This window comes from Gorilla gorilla, chromosome 7, assembly GCF_029281585.2.
Source record: "Gorilla gorilla gorilla isolate KB3781 chromosome 7, NHGRI_mGorGor1-v2.1_pri, whole genome shotgun sequence".
In the NCBI taxonomy this organism is placed as follows: Eukaryota; Metazoa; Chordata; class Mammalia; order Primates; family Hominidae; genus Gorilla; species Gorilla gorilla.
The window spans coordinates 147,615,606-147,635,000 of NC_073231.2; positions in this window are offsets into that span (position 1 = coordinate 147,615,606).

Here is a 19,395-nt window from a genome sequence, read left to right on the forward strand (position 1 = left end):
TCCCTGAGCTTCCTTCCCTCTTGGGCTGCTGGAGGGCAGGTGGTCACAAACTCTGTGACGAGTCTCAGTCCCATCCACGCCCCTTCCTCCTGGGCAGCTCCCGGCTTCCCTTCCACGGAGCTGTGGCGTTTTCCAGTCAATCATCTGTGGGTCCAGGGGACACCTGCTGTTTGCAGGTCTGGCCTTGGGATTTGAAGACCTAGTTGGAGCCCCCTCAGCCCCACACTGGTGAGGAGAGCAAGTGCTCGGCCCTGATCTGGTCTCTCTGGCTTCAAAACATGAATGATAGCAGTGACCTTGCAGGACTGTAGGAGACTGGAAAGGAAGCCCTGCTGTAGCCCTTGAAGAGAAAATTCCCATCCCAGGAGAGCGCCGTCCAGAACATCCAGGGGCTCTACAAACAGAGCCCGGTCCCTCAGCAGCACCTAGGCCAGGGTGGGAAGGGCCCCATGGTCCACGACACCCAGGACTGCCCTCCCCAGGTTTCTAGCGGCACCACGGCTGTGGGTTCCCACCTAGGGGAGGGAAAAGGCCAACAGCGGAAGACAGTGAAGATTAGTCACGCATTTGCCAAGTGCTGTTTTTGGAGAGGTCCCAGCCTTTGAGGCCTCTGCGGGCGTTTCAGGAGCATCCTCGCTGGTTTCCCACAGCTGCCCCCCCACAACCCAGCACACACACGCGGGGGTGGCGGGAAGGTGCGAAATTGCCATTTCCTTCACCACTCCTATCTCTGTGCAGCAGACACGCGGGGAGGCTTTTAAATTCTAAATGGAAAGCCTCAAACTGCCGGGCTTCTACAGGCAAACGCCTTTAATTCTTCATTCCCTCCCGCCTTCCTGGCTGAGCTTTCTCTTTAATTAAGAGAAAATTGTGACATCAACTCAAGGGCATCACCTTCCCCGATGTGGTAAAGGCAGGGATTTAATCCCAGGCCAGCCGCACATACCCCCAGCAAATCTGCTTTCAGATTTGTGCCGCTGCAGATAAGGAGAATTTCATGCAGGCAGAGTGGGGAGGGGCCACGGCCTTCCGGAGCCAAATGGCAGGAGGAAGACAGCAGCCAGGCATGGGCTCCTGGGCGGTGAGTCCAGCCCCTTCTGAGGCTGGGCTGGGGCCAGGCAGAGGCTGCAGGCCCCCGGTCACTGTGGGGCTGGGGAGGGTGAGAGGGGAGAGGCAAGTTTGCCTTGGGAATCTGAGAGCTGGGGATAGACAGGGGACAGGGCAGCCGGGTGGCTGAGGAGTTGGACTGGGAAGTCCATCCACCTGTCTGTCCACCCGTCCATTCGTCTATCTGTCCGTCCATCCATGTGCCTATCCGTTCTTCCAACACTCGCTTATTCAAGGTGGGGCCAGCCTCAGGCCTGTTCTGGGCACAGGGCTCCATGCCAAGCACGACAGATACAGTCCCTCCTGTTGGTGATGTCAGTCTCCTGGGAAACAGGCTGAACGCAATGACCACATGGCCCATGTGGGTGCTTGCGGGTCTCTGGTGCCCCGGCTCCAGCTGCTTTGTGGTTTGGACTAGTGGCCTAACCTCTTGGTGCCTCCCTCTCCTCATCTCTGCAATGTGGACCTAGGCGTGGGCCTGGAGTGGGGACTAAATGGTGAGGGGAGGGAAAGTACTGGGTAAACCCGTGGAGCCTTATCATAGTGATGACCGACACTGTCAGGGAGCTGGGGCCACTCCCAACGCAGATGCGTGGATCTCTTCTGACGAGGCCGTGGAGCTTCATGATCCTGGGGTCCCTTGTCTCCTCTCTCCCCACCCTCCTGGGTCAGGACCGGTTCTCTCGTGGATGAATTAGGATCAAAAACTAGTGAGGCCATCAGGGTTGTAATCCATGGCCCCCAACCCCCAGCAGCTCCCTGTCCAGCAGGGATAAGAGACTACCTTCTGAGGGGCGAGGCTCACACCGAGGGCTGCGTGGGAGAAGAGAACCTGGGATAGGGGCAGTGAGAGCAGGCTTCAGGAGAGATCGTTTGGAGCTGGGACTCAGAGGGCAAGTGGCTGGTGCTGGGGAGGGGGAAGGCACCGCAGGCTGGCCTGCAGGTAGCAGCTGTGCTGACATGGAGGGTGAGTGTGTGAACTTCGGATCCATTGGGAGGCGCCCTACAGATCTGAGCAGGCAGGAGCCAGGTGGGGAGGTCAGGAGGTTAAGAGGTCAGCATTTGTCCCGCAAGCCACCTTTCCCGGCACGGTTCGTCCTACCACTGGGGAAGGAGGGGGCGGTGGCCAGGTTCATGGCTCCTCCCGCCCCAGAGCCAAGGTGGGCTAAGGACCGGGGACAGGCACAGCACAGGATCTCTCCGACCCAACCCTCACGCTCTTTGGCCATTGCCATAGCCTGGACACGTTTGGCCTCTCAGAGCCTCATTCTCCTTGTCCATGAAGTGAGTGCCAGGCCAGGGGCCTGTTATCCTCGAACACTCTGTGCTTTGAAGCCCTCCCAGAATCACAGGCCTGAGCCTGGCATCACCAGGGCCTCTGTCCCTCCCACCACCCATCCCTCCATCCCTCCCACCACCCATCCCTCCATCCCTTCCACTGCCCATCTCTCCATCTCTGTCTCTCTGTGGCAGCCAGGATTGCTGTTGAGTTTGTAGAAGGCTTTTCCCAAATCCCTCCTAACTCCAAGGTGATTTCACCTGTTGGTCCAAAATGCGGGGTCCATCTGCTTGGCAGTGTGGATCCTGTGGTGTCTCCATTTCCTCTCTGGTCACTCCTTTACCCCCACAGCACTGGTATCACTGTGTAACAAATCACCCCAAATTTTGGGAGCTGAAAGCAACAAACCTGCATATATATCAGTTCTGTGGGTCAGGAACAGGGAGCGGCTCAGCTAGGCGGTTCTGGCTTGGTCCTCGCAGTCAGGGAGTCAGTTGGGGCCGTGTCATCTGAAGGCTTGAGTGGGGCCAAGGATCTACTGCTCCCACAGCTATAGGCAGGAGGCCTCGATTCCCCACCATGCAGGCCTCTCTGTGGAGCTGAGTGAGCTCCGCACAATACGGCAACTGGTTTTCCTTAGAGCAAGTGACCAGAGAGGGAGAGGAGACTGACAGACAGAGGAGGAAGCCACAGTGCCTTTTATGACCCAGTCTCTTGCACGTGTATTTGCTAGGCGCAAATCTTGGTCCCGCCCACACTGGGAGGGGTTGTTACAAGGCTCTGCCTGGTGAAGGGAGGGCTGGGAGGAGGTGGGCATCACACACAGCCCCCTGGCCTCCCTTTCCCTGTGACTTTTCCAGCCTTCTCCTCCCACCTCCCCTTTTCCTCCTGTTCCCGGCCATTGTGATGTCCCCTGGGCCGCTGCTTTCTCTACCCCACTCTGTCAGAGCTGCCCAGCCCCTGTGACGTCTGTCTATCTGTCCTCTGCCTCTGCAGGAACTTCTCCCCATCATCTTTCCCCTCATTACACCTTCTTATCACTCTGGTTTTCCCACTTTCCTGGGAGCGTTTTGGTTTGGTCCTGGTCACATCCACAGACCCCACTCCCTCTCAGCCTCACTCTTCTCCCCCAGCCTGGGACCCCAGCTCCACTCAGTGAACAAGGGGAGCCAAGTTGCAGAGTACAGACACCACCCCTCAGGGCACTGTCCTGCACACACCACCTGCAGGGGTGCCCTCTGTCCGCTGCACCCCCATGATGTCTGTGGAGGACATGTGGAGCTCGGGACTCCTTCAGGTGGCCACAGCCTCTTTGTCAGGCTGTTTAAATCCTGAAGTCTCATTTTCCTGATTTAAAACCAACCTCTTCAATTGCTAATGTTCAAAGAGAAAACAAAATAAGAAAGGAAAAAGAAAGTCAATTTGCACAGGAAGATGAAGTATGTCGGGGCCCACTCCCCTTTGCAGTGAAGGCCGTGAAATCTTCAGAGTTGGCCCCAAGGCAGCAATGCTTATCTGCACCAGAAAGGAACCCTCCGCTTCCTCCCCTGAGCTGGGCTCTACAAACCCAGAGTGGGGGAGAAGACACTGCTACCCCTCGCGCCTGAGCATCCTGGGCCCCACTGTGGCCGTCTGGTGCCTCCTGGAAGGCAGAGAGTCACGTGCTCCCCAAGGGTCCAAGACATGGATGGTGGAGAACGTGCCTCTGTTCGGCAGGTGCCCCACGACAGACTTGCTGATTATGGCCCCAGGCTCCTGCCACGGGCTGAGCCTGAGAGCAGGGCTCAGGCTTCCTAGGCATGCCCTCTTCTCTGTGCCTTCTCCCCAAATCCTTTTCTGTGGAGAGCCCCCTCCCCCAACCGCCAAGTACTGGGGTCATTAGACTCTCGTGGTAGCTTCTGTAACCCAAGCCTTCGAGCCCCTTGGGCTCCAGAGAGCAGCATCCGGGAGCCTGCAGGATGGAGGCGAGGTGGCCAGGTAGAGCCCAGGATGCCCGATAGCATGTGTATTTCAGATATGCAACTCACAAGTTTCTAGTCTAAGTAGGGTCCCAAAGATTACATGGGACACAATTATACTCAAATGATTCCTTGTTTACCTGAAATTCAAATGTAACTGAGTGTCTTCTTTTGCTTGCTAATCAGACATGCTAGATGGAGGGAAACCCTGCTGGGGAGTGGAGTCCCAGCCACAGCCCCCACATGCTGGCCATGGCCACCCTGTGTCCTCAGCTAGCTTGGCCCCTCCGGAGGAGGGCTGTCCGTGATCTCAGGCAAAGGGTTGGGGCTCCAGGTCACACTGCCTGTGCTCAGACCCCAGCTGGAGGCTTGGGCAACTTAACCTGGTGAGCCTCAGTGCAGTCAGGGTGACGATGCCAGCGCCTCCGAGGGTTTCTGTGGGCCTGAAATCACAACAGTCATTCAGGTGACATGCTGGTGTCAGCTCTGACACTGGACGTGTGGGTGGGAGAGGGGCAGAGGAGAGGGAGACCTGGGGGCAGGAACCTGATTTATTCACTTGAGGACCCTGACTCAGCCCCCACCTGCTACCTGCACTGCTGGGGGCCCAGGCACGGAGGTGAAAGGGCAGGGTCCCCCACTGGTGAACACCGACTCTGAGCCACCTTTGCTCCTGGCAGCCAGCAGCTGCGTCCCTGCTTGTGCGCTTCTGACACCTGTGCTGGCTGTGAGCAGGAGAGCCCAATACTGCCGGAATGTTCCAGGCGCTCAGCAGTGCCCGGTGGGAGCAGGTGCTGGCCCCTGGCCTGGGTGCTGACTCCAGAGCCAGCCCAGGATGGAGGCAGAGCTCCCGCCTTCGGATCAGCTCAATGTTGATCCTGGTTTGGCTTCATCCCTGGACTCCTGCAGTAGTGCTTGGCGCCAGTGTTCCCAGACATGCTTCCTAAAAAATCAGCCCCACACAAGACACAGACATAAAAACAGACCCTTGGGGACAGTGGTAGAGACGGGCAGGTACCTGTGGCCTGGCTGTGGTGTTACCCCGGGGCGTGGCTCTGTGGGGGGCCTCCCATGCAGTTACACAGAGGTGGTCCGTGAGCTCCATTTGTCCTGGGCCAATGACCCACCATCACCACCGGGAATGTCTGTGACCGCACGAGTGTAGCTGTGCTCCTCTTTTGTCTAGAATGAAAAGGGTCCCATGGCAAAGCACTTGAGTGTGTGAGTGTATGAGTGTGTGAGTGAGTGTGTAAGTGTGTTCAAATGTCTAGGGGTCCCATGGGAAAGCAATTGAACTCTATCTGTGTGTTCGAACGTCTACAGGGAGATATACCCGATGGGCTCTGCAGGCAAGGGAAGGTGCTGGCGCGGAGGCCAGAGTGCAGCGGCCAGAGGGTCTGAGGGACACACTGGAGCACTGTGCCCACCATGGGCGCTCCACCCTTGAGGCTGAGTGGCCCAAGGGAGAGAGCTGTGCCAGTGCAGACAGTACCTCCTGGGGTGTGCCCACCCCAGGACCAGACCAGGAGCCGGATCCCAGGTCTGGCATATAGCATAGAGTGAACAGACACCCCAAGATATCAGTGCCACCCTGGCAGCCTGGGCAGTGACTTGGCATCAGTGCCCTAGGAGGCCGGAGGGGGTGGCCCATGGAGCAGGGAGAAAAACAGCACTGAAAAGGAGGGACGTCCTTCCTCTCCCCCTCCCCTCCCCTCCCCGCTGAAAGCTCACAAGGATGCCGTGGTGGAGGGCAGGCTTGTGTGGGAAGGACAGGGCTGTTTACAGGATTTGGGGTGGTTTCTGAGGGGATGGCACTTACGCCCCTAGCCTGGGTCAGGCAGGTGGTCTAGGATGAGGTTCTCAGGAGAACCCACACCCGCCGGCTGCCGCGCCAGGATCGCGGCGCACCCAGAGCCCGACACACCCAGAGCCCGATGCCGGGTCTGCAGGGGCCCAGAAATCCCCAGCCTTGTAGGCCCCTGGGGCACTGGTCCGGGGACATGTGCAGGGGGAGAAGGTCAGTGCTTCTTACGTGGCCAGGAGACATGTGGGGACCAGGCAGCATGCACAGGCATGACAGCCTGAGTTTCTGTTGCTTAGAATACCTGAAACTGAAAGGAAAAGCAACTTATTTCTTATGATCATGGAGCCTGAGAAGTCCAGGGTTGAGGGGCTGCATCTTGCAAGGGCCTTCCTGCTGTGGGGACCCTGCAGCGCCCTGAGGTGACGCCAGGCATCCCCCAGAGAAGGGGCTGAGGCTGCTGGCTCAGGCTTCTCCTCCTCTTCCATGCTGGGCATCACCCGGTGAAGGGGCTGAGGCTGCTGGCTCAGGTCTCTCCTCCTCTTCCACGCCGGGCATCACACGGCGAAGGGGCTGAGGCTGCTGGATCAGGTCTTCTCTTCCACACCGGGCATCACCCGGCGAAGGGGCTGAGGCTGCTGGCTCAGGTCTCTCCTCCTCTTCCACGCCGGGCATCACATGGCGAAGGGGCTGAGGCTGCTGGATCAGGTCTTCTCTTCCACGCCGGGCATCACCCGGCGAAGGGGCTGAGACTGCTGGCTCAGGTCTTCTCTTCCACGCCGGGCATCACCCGGCGAAGGGGCTGAGGCTGCTGGCTCAGGTCTCTCCTCCTCTTCCACGCCGGGCATCACACGGCGAAGGGGCTGAGGCTGCTAGATCAGGTCTTCTCTTCCACACCGGGCATCACCCGGCGAAGGGGCTGAGGCTGCTGGATCAGGTCTTCTCTTCCACGCCGGGCATCACCCAGCGAAGGGGCTGAGGCTGCTGGCTCAGGTCTCTCCTCCTCTTCCACGCCGGGCATCACACGGCGAAGGGGCTGAGGCTGCTGGCTCAGGTCTCTCCTCCTCTTCCTATAAAGCCACTGGTCCCACTCCAGTGGTAACCCATTAATCCATTAATCCACAAGTGGATTAATCTATTGATGGCAGCAGAGCCCTCTCGATCCAATCCCTTCTGGAGGCCCCACCTCCCAACACTACCACATCAGGGCTCACGCTCCAATATGGTTTGGAAGGGGTCACTCAAATCATAGCATTCTTTTGTCTCCAGTTGTTTTTCTGTTTGGTAGGGAGGGTCAGGGAGCCAGCCTTATCTTTGGACACCGCATGGATTTAGAATGTTTTTAGACCCTGCCCCAGAAGGAACAGCTGCTGAGACAGAGAAGCAAATAATGCCAGGGTCTTGGCACCACAGAGCTCGCTCTCCCCATCCTGTATTTCCCTCAAGTCATCAAATCCCGCCGTCAGAGCCAAGAGGCAAAGGCCGATCAGCCTGTTTTGCTCCTTCCCTTGTAAACATCAGCAATTATTTTTAGCATACGTGGCATAAACCGCCCCCCTCTCCCAACCATCTCTCTACCTTTGTGACCCAGTGGCCTCACCCTCGGCCTGGTGTCCCTCCCCAGTCTTGTCTCCAGCAGCAGCGGTGGCACCCAGGGCTGTCTTCCAGCGTCAATCTGACCTTGTCACCAGCTGCCATCACTGTATCTGCAGACGTTGGACGATGCCTATTGAACAGACAAGGACTAGTAGACAGGAAACCATAGCCCTCTGGGACACACGGGCAGCAGAAGGATCCTTCCCTTGCAGTGCCCCCGGCCTCAGCTCCTCCCTCTCCACTGCGGTGAGCAGGAGGGCACCAGGGCCGGCTGAGAGTGACTGTATCACCAGACATCTTGCCCCCTCTCACAGGCCTGTCTGACATTCTCTGCATGGACGAACTTTGAGGACAGCAGCTTGTGATGTGCATGATTGTTTGAAATTAAAGTGGAAATACCCTGACATGAATGGCTCACGATCCTTGGCATGCTGAAATGGGGCTGACCCTGTGGAAGGCACGTGGAGGGAGGGAACATCTCCTGGTGGCCGACCTGCCGTCCCTCGGGCATTCTGGCAAGTCACGTGTGTGTGGAGGTGAATGAAAGCCCCACACTTCGGGCAATGGAGGAGTAGGATGGTAAATCCCACTGCAAGAGCAGGTGCCAGGCCAGCCTGGGAGCACCTGTGGGGCAAGCAGCAGGTGGGACCCGCAGCCCCTTGGTGAGAAGGCAGCTGGCTGATTGTGCCCTGAGAGCTGGGGCCTGGCCACACGTGTCTGGGCAGAGTGCAGCATGGGCACTGGAGAGGGCACGAGACTCCAAAATCCAGGGTCGACTCCGCACCTTCTCTGCTGTGTGACTGTGGACGCATCAACCCCTCCCCGGGCCCAGCCTTCAACATCTGGAAGTCCAGGGGCTGATTCCAGGAACACATACAGATCCTTGGCCCCGTGCCAGGTATGTGCTAGCCTAGAGCAGGCAGAGGCGAGGTTGGCAGGCACACGCGTGGGCCTGCGACTCGGAGTGTCACCCGGCTCTGAGCGGAAGCACAGCGCAGGTGAAGCTTCCCACAGAAATTGCTCTCCCTGCTTTCTGCTGTTCCCTCAGAAACCACCCTAAGTCTTGTAAACAGCCCTGTCCTCCCCACACAGGCCTCCTCCCCACCATGGCATCCTTGTGAGCTGCTGTGAGTGTCAGAGTGTGCAAGGGTGTGGGCTTTGGGACTATGTGTGTGTGTGGGTATGCGTGTGCATGTGTGATGAGGAAGGTTGTGTGTGTGTGTGTGTGTGAAGCAACTTCACATGGAGCCCATCGAAGCCTCCCCAAGCATGTGCATCTCCCTGGGGCTGAAGGAACCAGCAAGGTGGGGTCTGGGCTTGTGTTGCCTCTGGAAGGAACAGCTATTGCAAAGGCCCTGAACAGGAATGGCCAGGTGACCTCAAAGTTTCTTTCCAGGAATGGATTTGGGATTTAAAGGAGGACAGAGTGGCAAGCTAGCCAGAGGAAACTCCTAGAATACTGCACACACAGGACCGGACTGCAGGCAGCTCTGTCTGTCTCCCCCGCCATGGGAAGTGCTGGCTTCTGGCGGCTCAGCTGTCATCATCACCCCAGGACTCCTGCCCAAATCCTTACCCCATGAATCTCAGACCACGCTTGGAACAGGCCCAAGGCCAGGACTCTGTCTGGTTTCTGGTCGTCCACACCACAGGCCCCAAGTGTTCCTCCCTGCCCAGACTCTGTGACATTTCAGGAACTAGCCCCAGAGCCAACAGACCAAGGTCCCAGGGAGGCAGGTTTAGCTCAGTGTGATGACACATCTGAGAAAGCTGCTCAGTAATGAGACGCAGTAAGCCTCCCATCTCCAGTGGTATTCATGCAGGAGGAAGGGCTACCTGGTGGGGACACTGTGTGAGGAAGCTGAGCCACATACCTTTATTTTTTCTTGAAGTTATTTTAGGGGATTAAGTGGTGCTCCCTCCCCCCCTATGTGTCCACATCCTACCACATCCTAACCCCAGAACCAGCAGATGTGATCTTGTTTGGAGAAAGGGTTTTGCAGATGAAATTAAGGATCTTGAGATGGGTTTCTCCTGGATTATCCTAAGGGCCCGAAGTCCTTATAAGAGACACCCGGAGGAGTGGAGAAGGCCCGGTGAAGACAGGGCAGAGCTTGGAGAGGCACAGCCAAAGCCAAGAAGCTTCTGGAGCCACCAGAACCCAGAAGAGACAGGGACGGACGCTCTGCCAGATCGCTGGGTGGGAGCGCGCCCCTGGCAGCACCTTGATTTCAGATTTCTGGACCCCAGAGCCGTAAGAGAGTGAATGTGTGATGGCTTCAGCCACCCAGCTTGTGGCATTTCATCATGGTGGCCCTGGGAGGCGAATGCAGTTATGCACATACATGGATTGGCTGCCAAGGTCTCCAACTTGCAAGTTCTCTTGGGCTTGCCATGGGACCCTCCGTCCAGCCTGCCCTCCCTACCCTTCCAGCTCCCCAGAGGCAATCATCTTCACCCCTTTCCCTGGTGATTCTGATATTTTGCCTCTGTACCTCCAGATGGTACACACACACACAGACGGCTTGTCGATTTCTCAGTCTCGGGCTTTGTCTACTGACTCTCGCCGTGCAGGATTGGGATGCAGTGTTTGTGTTTTTAGCACTTCCAGGAGCCTGCCTGCTGCCTGCCCCCACCCTCCCTGCAGTCACAATGCCATTTCAGCAAGATCGATACTGCAGACGCACTGCCACGCTGAGCCCATCATTCAGGACTTCTTTTTCTTCTCCTGCATCCAGTTTCCCTCCTGGAGTTAATAATGGTCTTATTTTTTCATTTGCTTAGTTTTCTGTACCCTTAACACTAATTCCACCTCAAACTCTCCCCCAGTTGTGCAAACACATCAGGACATTTAAACATATCAGGCATCCTACTAATTTGATCTCTTTGAAGAAATCGCTCTCCCCGGGCCTGGTCTGTCTCAAGGCTATTGCCCGGCTCTCTTCTTCTTGAGAGGCTTGTTCAGGAATTCCCAGCTGTCTGTCTTGCTCTTTTTTGCCTGACTCCTTCATCTTGGTGGAGCAAATTCTTCTGGAAAAGGTGTGTGGAGGCCCCTCTGAGCCTCTGTGGAACAAGCATATTTATTGTGCCCCCTGCTAGGTGGATAGCTTGGCCGGATGTGGGGCTCTGGCAGGGACCTCTTTCCCTGAGAGCATCTGGGCCATGTGTTCGTGTCTCCCGGCACCCGGCCCTGCCCTTGAGACTAACACCATCCTGATTCTTGATACTTTCCGTGAAATGCGTTGGCTCACTGGTTTGGTTTTTGTCCTCTCTGGAAACTGTTCAGATGCTGTCTTTGTTCTCTGCATTCTGAGACATCATAGCGCCATTCCTTTCTGTGGGCTGGTTTTCTTCCTGGGAGCTGTGATCTCTGGCCCAGTGACTCGGAAGTTGCATGCCTGCTTTAGCTGGCTAGGGCCTCCATGGCAAACTGCCACAGACTGGGACCTCAACGACAGAAATGAATGAATACTCTCACAGCTCTGGAGTCTGGAAGTCCCAGACCCAGGCATTGGCAGGGCCGCTTCCTCCTGAGTCCCCGCTCCTTGGCTTGTAGATGGCGTCTTCTCCCATGTCCTTGCATGGTCGTCCCTCTGCTGGTGTCTGTGTCCCCATCGCCTCTTCTTATGAGGACACTAGGCATGCTGCACTGGGGCACCACCCACGTGAACTCACTTTATCCCAGTCACCTCTCTCAAGGCCTTGTTTTCAAACAGCCACATTCTGAGGTCATGGGGGTTCGGGCTTTGATGCAGGAATTTAGGGGATGACACAGAACGTATTGATGCCCTTTCTTCTGGGGAGTAGCTATGGAGCTATTTCTCAGACATCGCTTCCCCTCTGCTCTCTTGGTTCCCTCTTTCTAGGATTTCTATGGTTAAAATGCTGGCCCTCCTAGGCTGGCCTGTTATTTTCTTCTTAGTTTTTCTCTGCTTTCTGAGGCACTTCCCCACCTGATCCCTCACCGCCTGTGGCTTTCGTTTCTGCTCCATGCTCTTCTCTCTCTGGGCTCTCAGCCCCCGACTGTGTTTTCTTGCATCCTGTTCATGTCTTACTTGCACCTCTAAGAATGCTGGCCACCGTCCGTCTAACGGCTTCGCCTCCATGTCTTCCAGGTTGCCGTGTCTTTGGTCATGGTGCTCTGTTTCCACCATGGACGCTGTTGTCTGTTGGGTGTCTCCAGGCTGGGTGTTGCATTTAGAGGACACTCAGAGCCTGAATAAGGGCTGTGTGGTGTGAAGTGGCCTTGCTGTGGGCTGCACATAGGGTGACCCGGGGAACCATGTCCCTGGGAGACACTGGGTCCGTGTCTGTGCGTCTCTCTCCAAGCTGGTCAGACTCCCCGGGAAAGACTCTCCACACTTGTCTGGGACTGGCTTTCCAGAGGCTGCACACAGATTCCGACTCAAGCCCTACTCCTAGGACAGTCCCTGTCCCTGCTGTGATCCCCGCGGTGCCTGCCTGAGACAGACACTGTCTTCCTTGCCGTCTCTGCAAAATAAGCTTCCATTCTTCTGTGGAGGTGCAGAAGGGGCAGTCACCCAGGTTCTCAAATCGGAAAAAGGGTCTTGGATCCACCTCTGGAAGTAGACTTGCAGCAAACCTTTGTCCCATCTACAGCCCAGCGTAGCCCCCTGGGAGGCCTGCACCTTTGGGTGGCTGTAGTCACGATGGCACTGCTGTTTCCCCACGGCCGGCTGAGGGCTCCGCTGCCTTGTGTCTGCTCATCCATCTGTGAATTACCTTTGAAATTTCCTAAAACCTAAAACTGCTCTAAACAATGAGGCCTACTAAACTATGTGTAATTACTTTGACAATGGCCTCTGGCAATAGAATAGCTACTAAGCACTTTTACAAATGTTGCATTGCTACTTTTCCCACATCCAGGAGGCAGCATTTTCATCTGCTTTCGACCAAAGGGAAGTGGAGGGAAAGGGTCAGAAGGTGGGGAGGGTCCCAGCCTGGGCCATGGTGCTGGGTACAGGAGAAGGTCCCTGTATACTTAAGGCGCTCAGGGCCCGTGCCCCTCGTCCTGGGGCCACAGGTGCAGAGGGAGAAGGGCAAGCCTGAGATCACAGTCACCATGTGATGAAGCTTCTCCTAACCCGGCACTCCTCTGAAGACCTTTTTTCCTGATACTTTTCTGTTGGGCCAATTGGTTGGAACTGAGGCCGTTATAGCTATGAGCTTCATACCTTTAATTTCTCCAGGGAGAGAGAAAAATGACTTCCCCATCAGCTCAACTCAGATGATCATAGCTCATCCACTGAACCCCAGGGCTTCAGAGCCAGAAGGCCCTGGGAGATGCTCTGAGTTTGGATTGGCAGATGGGAGCATTGAGGTGCCTGCCCCCCTGCAACCACGGTAGAGCTCCTCCTTCAGGCCCAGCCTGCACAGGCATCCACAAAGCCCTGCAGGCAGTGGGGGCCTCTCACCTGTGGCCACTTCCCCACTGCCTCTCTCTGACCCTGAGATCTGACTCTAATTTCTCACCAGGTGCCTTGGGCACGCATTGATTCTCTGCCACTGCTGCATAGCATGAGAATCTCTTTGACCCTCTGCAGGGATGGCTTCTCCATAGACCAGAGGTGGGACCCTTCTGAAAGCTGCCCTCCTTGCCCTAACTGGGAAGCCATATCTGACCTGGCAGTCTGCATCTTCTGTGTCGCACCTGCCCTGGCCACCTCTGCTCGCCTCATCAGTGGGGTGCTCCACAGATTCATAGCTGTCTGCCTGTTTGTCTGCATCCCCATCAGACTGAGAAATTCAAAGCAAAAACAGCCTCCCTCCATTCCTCAGTGCACAGCCCATAGCAGGCACTTGGATGAGTAGCATCTGCTGTGAAACAAATGACCTCAAATGCCATGGCTTCAACCAGCATGTGGTCCCTGGGGTCAGGAGCCCGGGATACTTTTGCTGGGTCCTCTGGTCATGGCCTCACAGGTGTGGTCAAGGTGCTGGCTAGGGCTGCTGTGGTCTCATCTGAGGCCTGACTGGGGAAGGCTCTGCTCCCATGCCCACCTGACTGTTGAGGGTTCCGTTCCCTGGGGCTGTGGGACTGAAGGCCTCAGTTTTAGGCAGCTGTTGGTCAGAGGCACTCCCAGTTCCTTGCCGTATGGGTGTCCCCAAAGTGTCCACTTGCTTCAGCCAAGCCAGCAAGAACAGCTGCTAGCAAGACTGACGTGGCAATGTTTTGTGACAAAACTACAGAAGTGATGTCCCATCTCCTGGGCCCTAGTCGATTGGTTAAAGCAAGTCCAGGACACACTAAAGTGGGGGGATTGCATGGGCGTGAATCCCGGGAGGGGGCACTCATGGGGTGCCCCTAGAGTCTGCCTGGTGCTGCACTCAAGATATTGATAGAAAGAACGCAGGAACAAGTGAGGTGAGTTTTCCTTGGAGAGGGAGGCTGGGTTCAGGCTGCACACCTTGAGTGTTGGGAGGGGAGGCCTGGCTGCAGCCCCAGCAGGATGGCCATGGCAGATGTGAAGTCAAGCTCCAACCTCCGTCCTCCTCTCCAGCCAGCCTGGGTGGCACTGTGGGCAAGGCTGCATGGCCAGGGAGCACTGGGCGTGGATCCTCTGGGGAGCAGAAGAAATCATGTGGCTGTTGGCAGGCGTGACTGCCATTGGCACAGGGATGGGACTGTGCAGGGCCCAGCAGCCCATGCAGAGAAGTCAGCCCGGGGAGGGGAGGGATGAAGCTAGGGTTACATTTGAAGGCAGAATCTGGCTCTGTGTGAACAGATGGGGAAGGGGCAGGAGTGTGTGCCGGGACCCGGCTGGAGGCCTATGAGAGCCTATGGGAGTTTGCAGCAGCTGCAGCCAGTGGAGCCAGGAATACGTGGAAGGAAGCGGGATTTGGTTGTCTGCACCCCATGGAGGGATGACGACCAAGGCGAGATTGGGATTGGTAAGGGTACTCTGGTGGCCCCAAGCACGATTTGGACATTGGACACTTTTTAGCATAATCCAGATGGAGAAGTTCCTTGGGCCTCTGCACGGGGGGCCAGTCAGATGATGACTGGACTTCAAAGCCAAAATCCACACACAAACACCATCTTTCTGTCCAGTGGATTTCTTCTGTGTCATCTTTAGCGGCAGGCAAGACAATTGTCCCCAGGCGACCAGGGGAGGACTTCAGGGTGAGGACCCAGGCAAATGCCTGCATGTGCCCAAGAGGAGACCCCATCGGGAAGCAGAGGATGAAGATCAGGGAGGAACAGAGGCAGCCAGATCCCGGCCCCGCATGCAGGGCAGGCAGGCTGGCTTGGTGGCCCACACTTCCCTGGGGAAGGAGTGTTCCGTGCAGCCTGAGGCCCTTGCTGCGAGGCCAGGGGTGGAGGGAAATGGCTCAGAGAGAGGGAACCAGCCTGCCAGGGAGATTTGCTGCAAAGCAGCCACACAGCGGTGAAGCAAAGCTAGTGGTATTTAGCTGTGCGTGGAAGGCTCATTTTTCTGCCAAGGAAAACAACAATTCTCCTGTCCAGAGTGTCCCAAACTCCTTGGCAACTGTGACATCCAGTTGCTCTTGGAAGCCACTGTGAGATGCTGGGTCTTATCTCCTCCCGGGGCTCTCTTATTTCACTCCGTGCTAACTGCTGCATTTAAGCTCTGGTAAGTGATCACAACGTGGGCAAGACAGCTTGGCCTTCAGTGGCATTTATTTTTTCTTCCTGGCCAAATGCTGACATATAAAACTCAATTTCATTTTGAGGAAAGGCAGGCGGCTGTGTGTTTGTTTAGACCCTCTCAAAGATGAAGGGTCGTGGCAACCGCTTGAGCCTTCTTCCAGCTCAGGTGGGAGAGTTCAGCATGGCCAGCAAGGCTGGAAGTTGGCCTGGTAGGGGTCCTCGGAGGAGCGTGAATTAATGGGAAGGGGGGTTCTGAATTCTGCAGACCCAGTCCTGTCTGCCCTTCCTGGACCCGGGCTGGGATCCTGGTGACCCTGTTGGATCAGAGCTGGTCCCTTCCCCACCGAGCCTCAGCTTCCCTCTGGGGGAGTGGCGGCTCTCTCATGTGGGGGGTGAACCCCAGAGTCACAGCCTTGACTGCCCTGGCCCCACGAGGGCACAGCCTGGCTTGTGTGTCTGAAGGCTGGGGACCGCTCTGCTCCTCTCGATGCCTGTGAGCAGCTGGCGTCCTCTCCTGAACTCAGCTTTCCAATCAGCTGAGTGGAAAGGGGTGGCACCGAGGTTGTGCGGCTATAACGAAACAACACAGAAAGTGCTGTTGGCCCCGAGCCAGGCACGGAGCGGGCCCTGATCATTGTGGTGTGTGTTTCCCTTCCTCTTGGTCTGAGTGGATGAAAATTTAAAGAGGCCCCTCCCAGTGACACCTGCAGCTCAGAGGCAGTAGATGATGCTGCGTGGCACAGGTTTGGGGAACAGTGAGTCCCTGGAAGGGAGCTGGGGCGGGGTATTCGGACCCCTCGGACCCCTTGGACCCACTTGGACCCCTCACTCCTCCTCAGCTCCTACTTCCCTATCTTAGCGTCTCTCACAACCTGGCCTTTCTACACACTTTTGTTTTGCTTCCACTGGAGTAGATGGGAAGAGGGTTCCCTGCCCCCTCCCTGGGTTGAAATTTTACATCTATGCCCTCTACCGAGTGAGTTGACAGAGCCCCCACTGCGAGTGGAGGGCACGGCCCTGCCCGCGGGTGCTGGGCTTGGATGTGAAACATGGCTCGGCCAATAGGACATGGTGGAAGTGGGTCAGGGCCACTTTGGGGGCACTGTTCATTTCCTCTCACCCCTCTGCTGCTCTGCCCTCCACTGCAAGGCCAGCAAGCCCTGCTGGCTACTGCCTCATCAGCCTGAGCCCAGAACCAGGCCCCGGAGGCCTGGGCGTGCCTGGCTGGGCCCAGGTGAGACCCGCAGACTCCTGTGCTTAGAAGCAAATGCCGGCCATTAGGAACCAGTGAGGCATGAGATTCATTGTCTGCAGCAAAAGCTGCCTAAACCCTGCAGACAGATGTGCTCCATGAGGCGGGAACCACGTCTGTCTCATTTCCTGGCAGCTCTTTGCCCAGAAAAGTGCACAGAGCTCCACACAGTATTTGATGAATGAGTAAATGAATAAGAAAATGAGGCTAAAAAGAAGACATTGTGTTTCTGAAGTTGTACAAATAATGAGTGATGGATATTGCCTGGGTCTTTGGGGTCCCTTTTCTGGGGCGTTTCTTCAGTGCCATGTGACAGTGACGTGGTGAAAAGCACGGTGATGGGAAGAACTGAAGTTAGAAGTGCTTGTGTGTGTCTTCTCCCCTGGCAGCACCCCTCTGGCTCTCAGCAGGTGGCTGAGCCCTTGGGGGATTGGGAGGCCCCAGGGTCCGTGAGCTGATGTCTGGAGAGGCCAGAGCTGACCATGGAATGTCCATTTCTGCGGGAGACCTGGGAAAAATGAAACTTGCCCTGGATTAATATAAAATCTGATCTAATATTTTATAATGCTGACTTATGATTCAGATTTTACTTAGTGGTGGCATTTTAGGCACTTTCACTGAAGGAAGAACGGATTTTCATTGAGAGATGTGAAACCCACATTGAAACTGGTTCATTTGGCTGCCTGAGAAGGTGGAGGCTGTGGTGGTGGTGACGATGGTGGAGAAGTGGAATCAGGAGGAGGAGGCTGGATGCGGCACCAAGGCAGTGCCTGTTGCCGGGCCTGCACCCAGCCTGGTCGATGTGAGATGCTCCCTGCCTCCTGCACTGTGGGTGCCAACCCTCCTCCATGCATGGCCGAGATGCCCCTGCCCACTGCACTGCAGTGACCCCTCAGGTAGAGCCTTCATCCCCTCTCCTCCCACATGTAAGGAGCAGAGGCCTAGGAGGGGTGCATTCCCTGGGTGGAGAGCAGGCCTGGCATGGGCTCGGGGGACTGGGCTCCTGTGACCTTGGTCATCTCACTTGATCGTGCCCCAGGCTCCTTGTTGTAAAGCGGGGACAATAATGGACCCACCGTCTAGGACTGTCCTGAGGGCAAAGTGGCTAAGCCCGGCCACAGTCCAAACATGTCCCCAAACCTCCATGTGCTGGAAGCTTAATTGCCAAAATAACAGTATTGAGAGGTGGGCCTTTATGAGGTGACCTGGGCATGAGGGCAGAGGCCTTGTGAGTGGATTAGAGCCTTTATCTCAGGGTGAGTTCTCACGAGAGCAGGTTGTTCTGTGAGCAAGCTGGGCTGACTCTTGTGGTCTCTCTCACGCGCACTTGCTTCCCCTCCCACTTTCCTGCTGTGTTTGAAGACAGTGTGAAAGCCTGTCTAGAAGCTGCTGCCCTGCCCTTGGACTTCCCAGCATCCAGAGCCCGAGCCAAAAAAAGTTCATTTTTAAAAAAATTACCCAGTCTCAGGGATTCTGTTATTGCAACAGAAAATGAACTAAGACGTATGCTTACAACACACAGCATAGTGCTTGCCATGAACGAACACCTGTTAAATAAATAATAGTGGTTGGTGGGTGGGTGCGGTTGTCATGAATGTCTTTGTCAGGGCTGGTGTGGGTTGTTAGAGCAGCCGTCAGGATTGCTGCTGCCAGTGCTGCGCTCTTGTCAGAGCTGATGTCACTGTTGTCAGGGTTGCCATTGTCAGGGCTGTTGGTGATGATGCTGGGAGGGTTGCTGGCCCCAGAATTGCTGCTGCTGTCGTTGCTGTCAGCATTGCCATGAGTGTTGCTGCCAATGTTGATATTGGTGGTGTTATCATGGTGGCTGTTGCCCATGTTGTTGGTGGTACTTGGGTTGGTGTTAACGTGCTGTGGTTGATGTGTCACTTATAGCGTGGATGTCAGTGTGGTTGGAGTGCTGGTGTCCATGTTGCTGTTATTAGTAGTGATGTCAGTGTTGCTGGTGTGCTGTGGTTGGTGCATTGCTGTTAGCGTCTATGTGAGTGTTGCTGGTGTGCTGTGGTTGGTGCATTGCTGTTAATGTGTGTGTGAGTGTTGCTGCTGGTGTGTTGTGGTTGGTGCCTTGTTGTTAGTGTCTGTGTGAGTGTTGCTGATGTGTTGTGGTTGGTGCATTGTTGTTAGTGTCTGTGTGAGTTGCTGGTGTGTTGTAGTTAGTGTGCTGTTAGCACCTGTGTGGGTGTTGCTGGTGTGTTGTTGTCAGTGTTGTTGTGTGTTGCTGCCAGTGCTGGTGTCAATGCTGTTATCAGTGTTGTTGTGTGTTGCCATGCCATGGTTAGTTGTGTTCTAGTCCATGTGCTGTGGTTGGGGCTGGCATTGCTGGTGTTGGCATTGGTGTTGTTGGGGTTGGGGTTGGTGGTGGTGTTGTTGGTGTGGTGTTGTTGGTGTTAGTGTTGGTGTTCTGATGTGGTGTTGTTGGTGTTGGTGTTGTTGTTGGTGTGTTGGTGTTGTTGTGGGTGGTGTTGGTGTTGGTGTTGGTGGTGTTGGTGTTGGTGTGTTGTTGGTGTTGGTGGTGTTGGTGTTCACGTGGTGTTGGTGTTGGTGTTGGTGTGGTGTTGGTGTTGGTGTGGTGTTGGTGTTGGTGTTGGTGTTGGTGTTGGTGTGGTGTTGGTGTTGGTGTTGGTGTGGTGTTGGTGTTGGTGTTGGTGTGGTGTTGGTGTTGGTGTTGGTGTTCGTTGGTGTTGGTGGTGTTGGTGTTGGTGTGGTGTTGGTGTTGGTGGTGGTGGTGGTGTTGGTGTTGGTGGTGCTGGT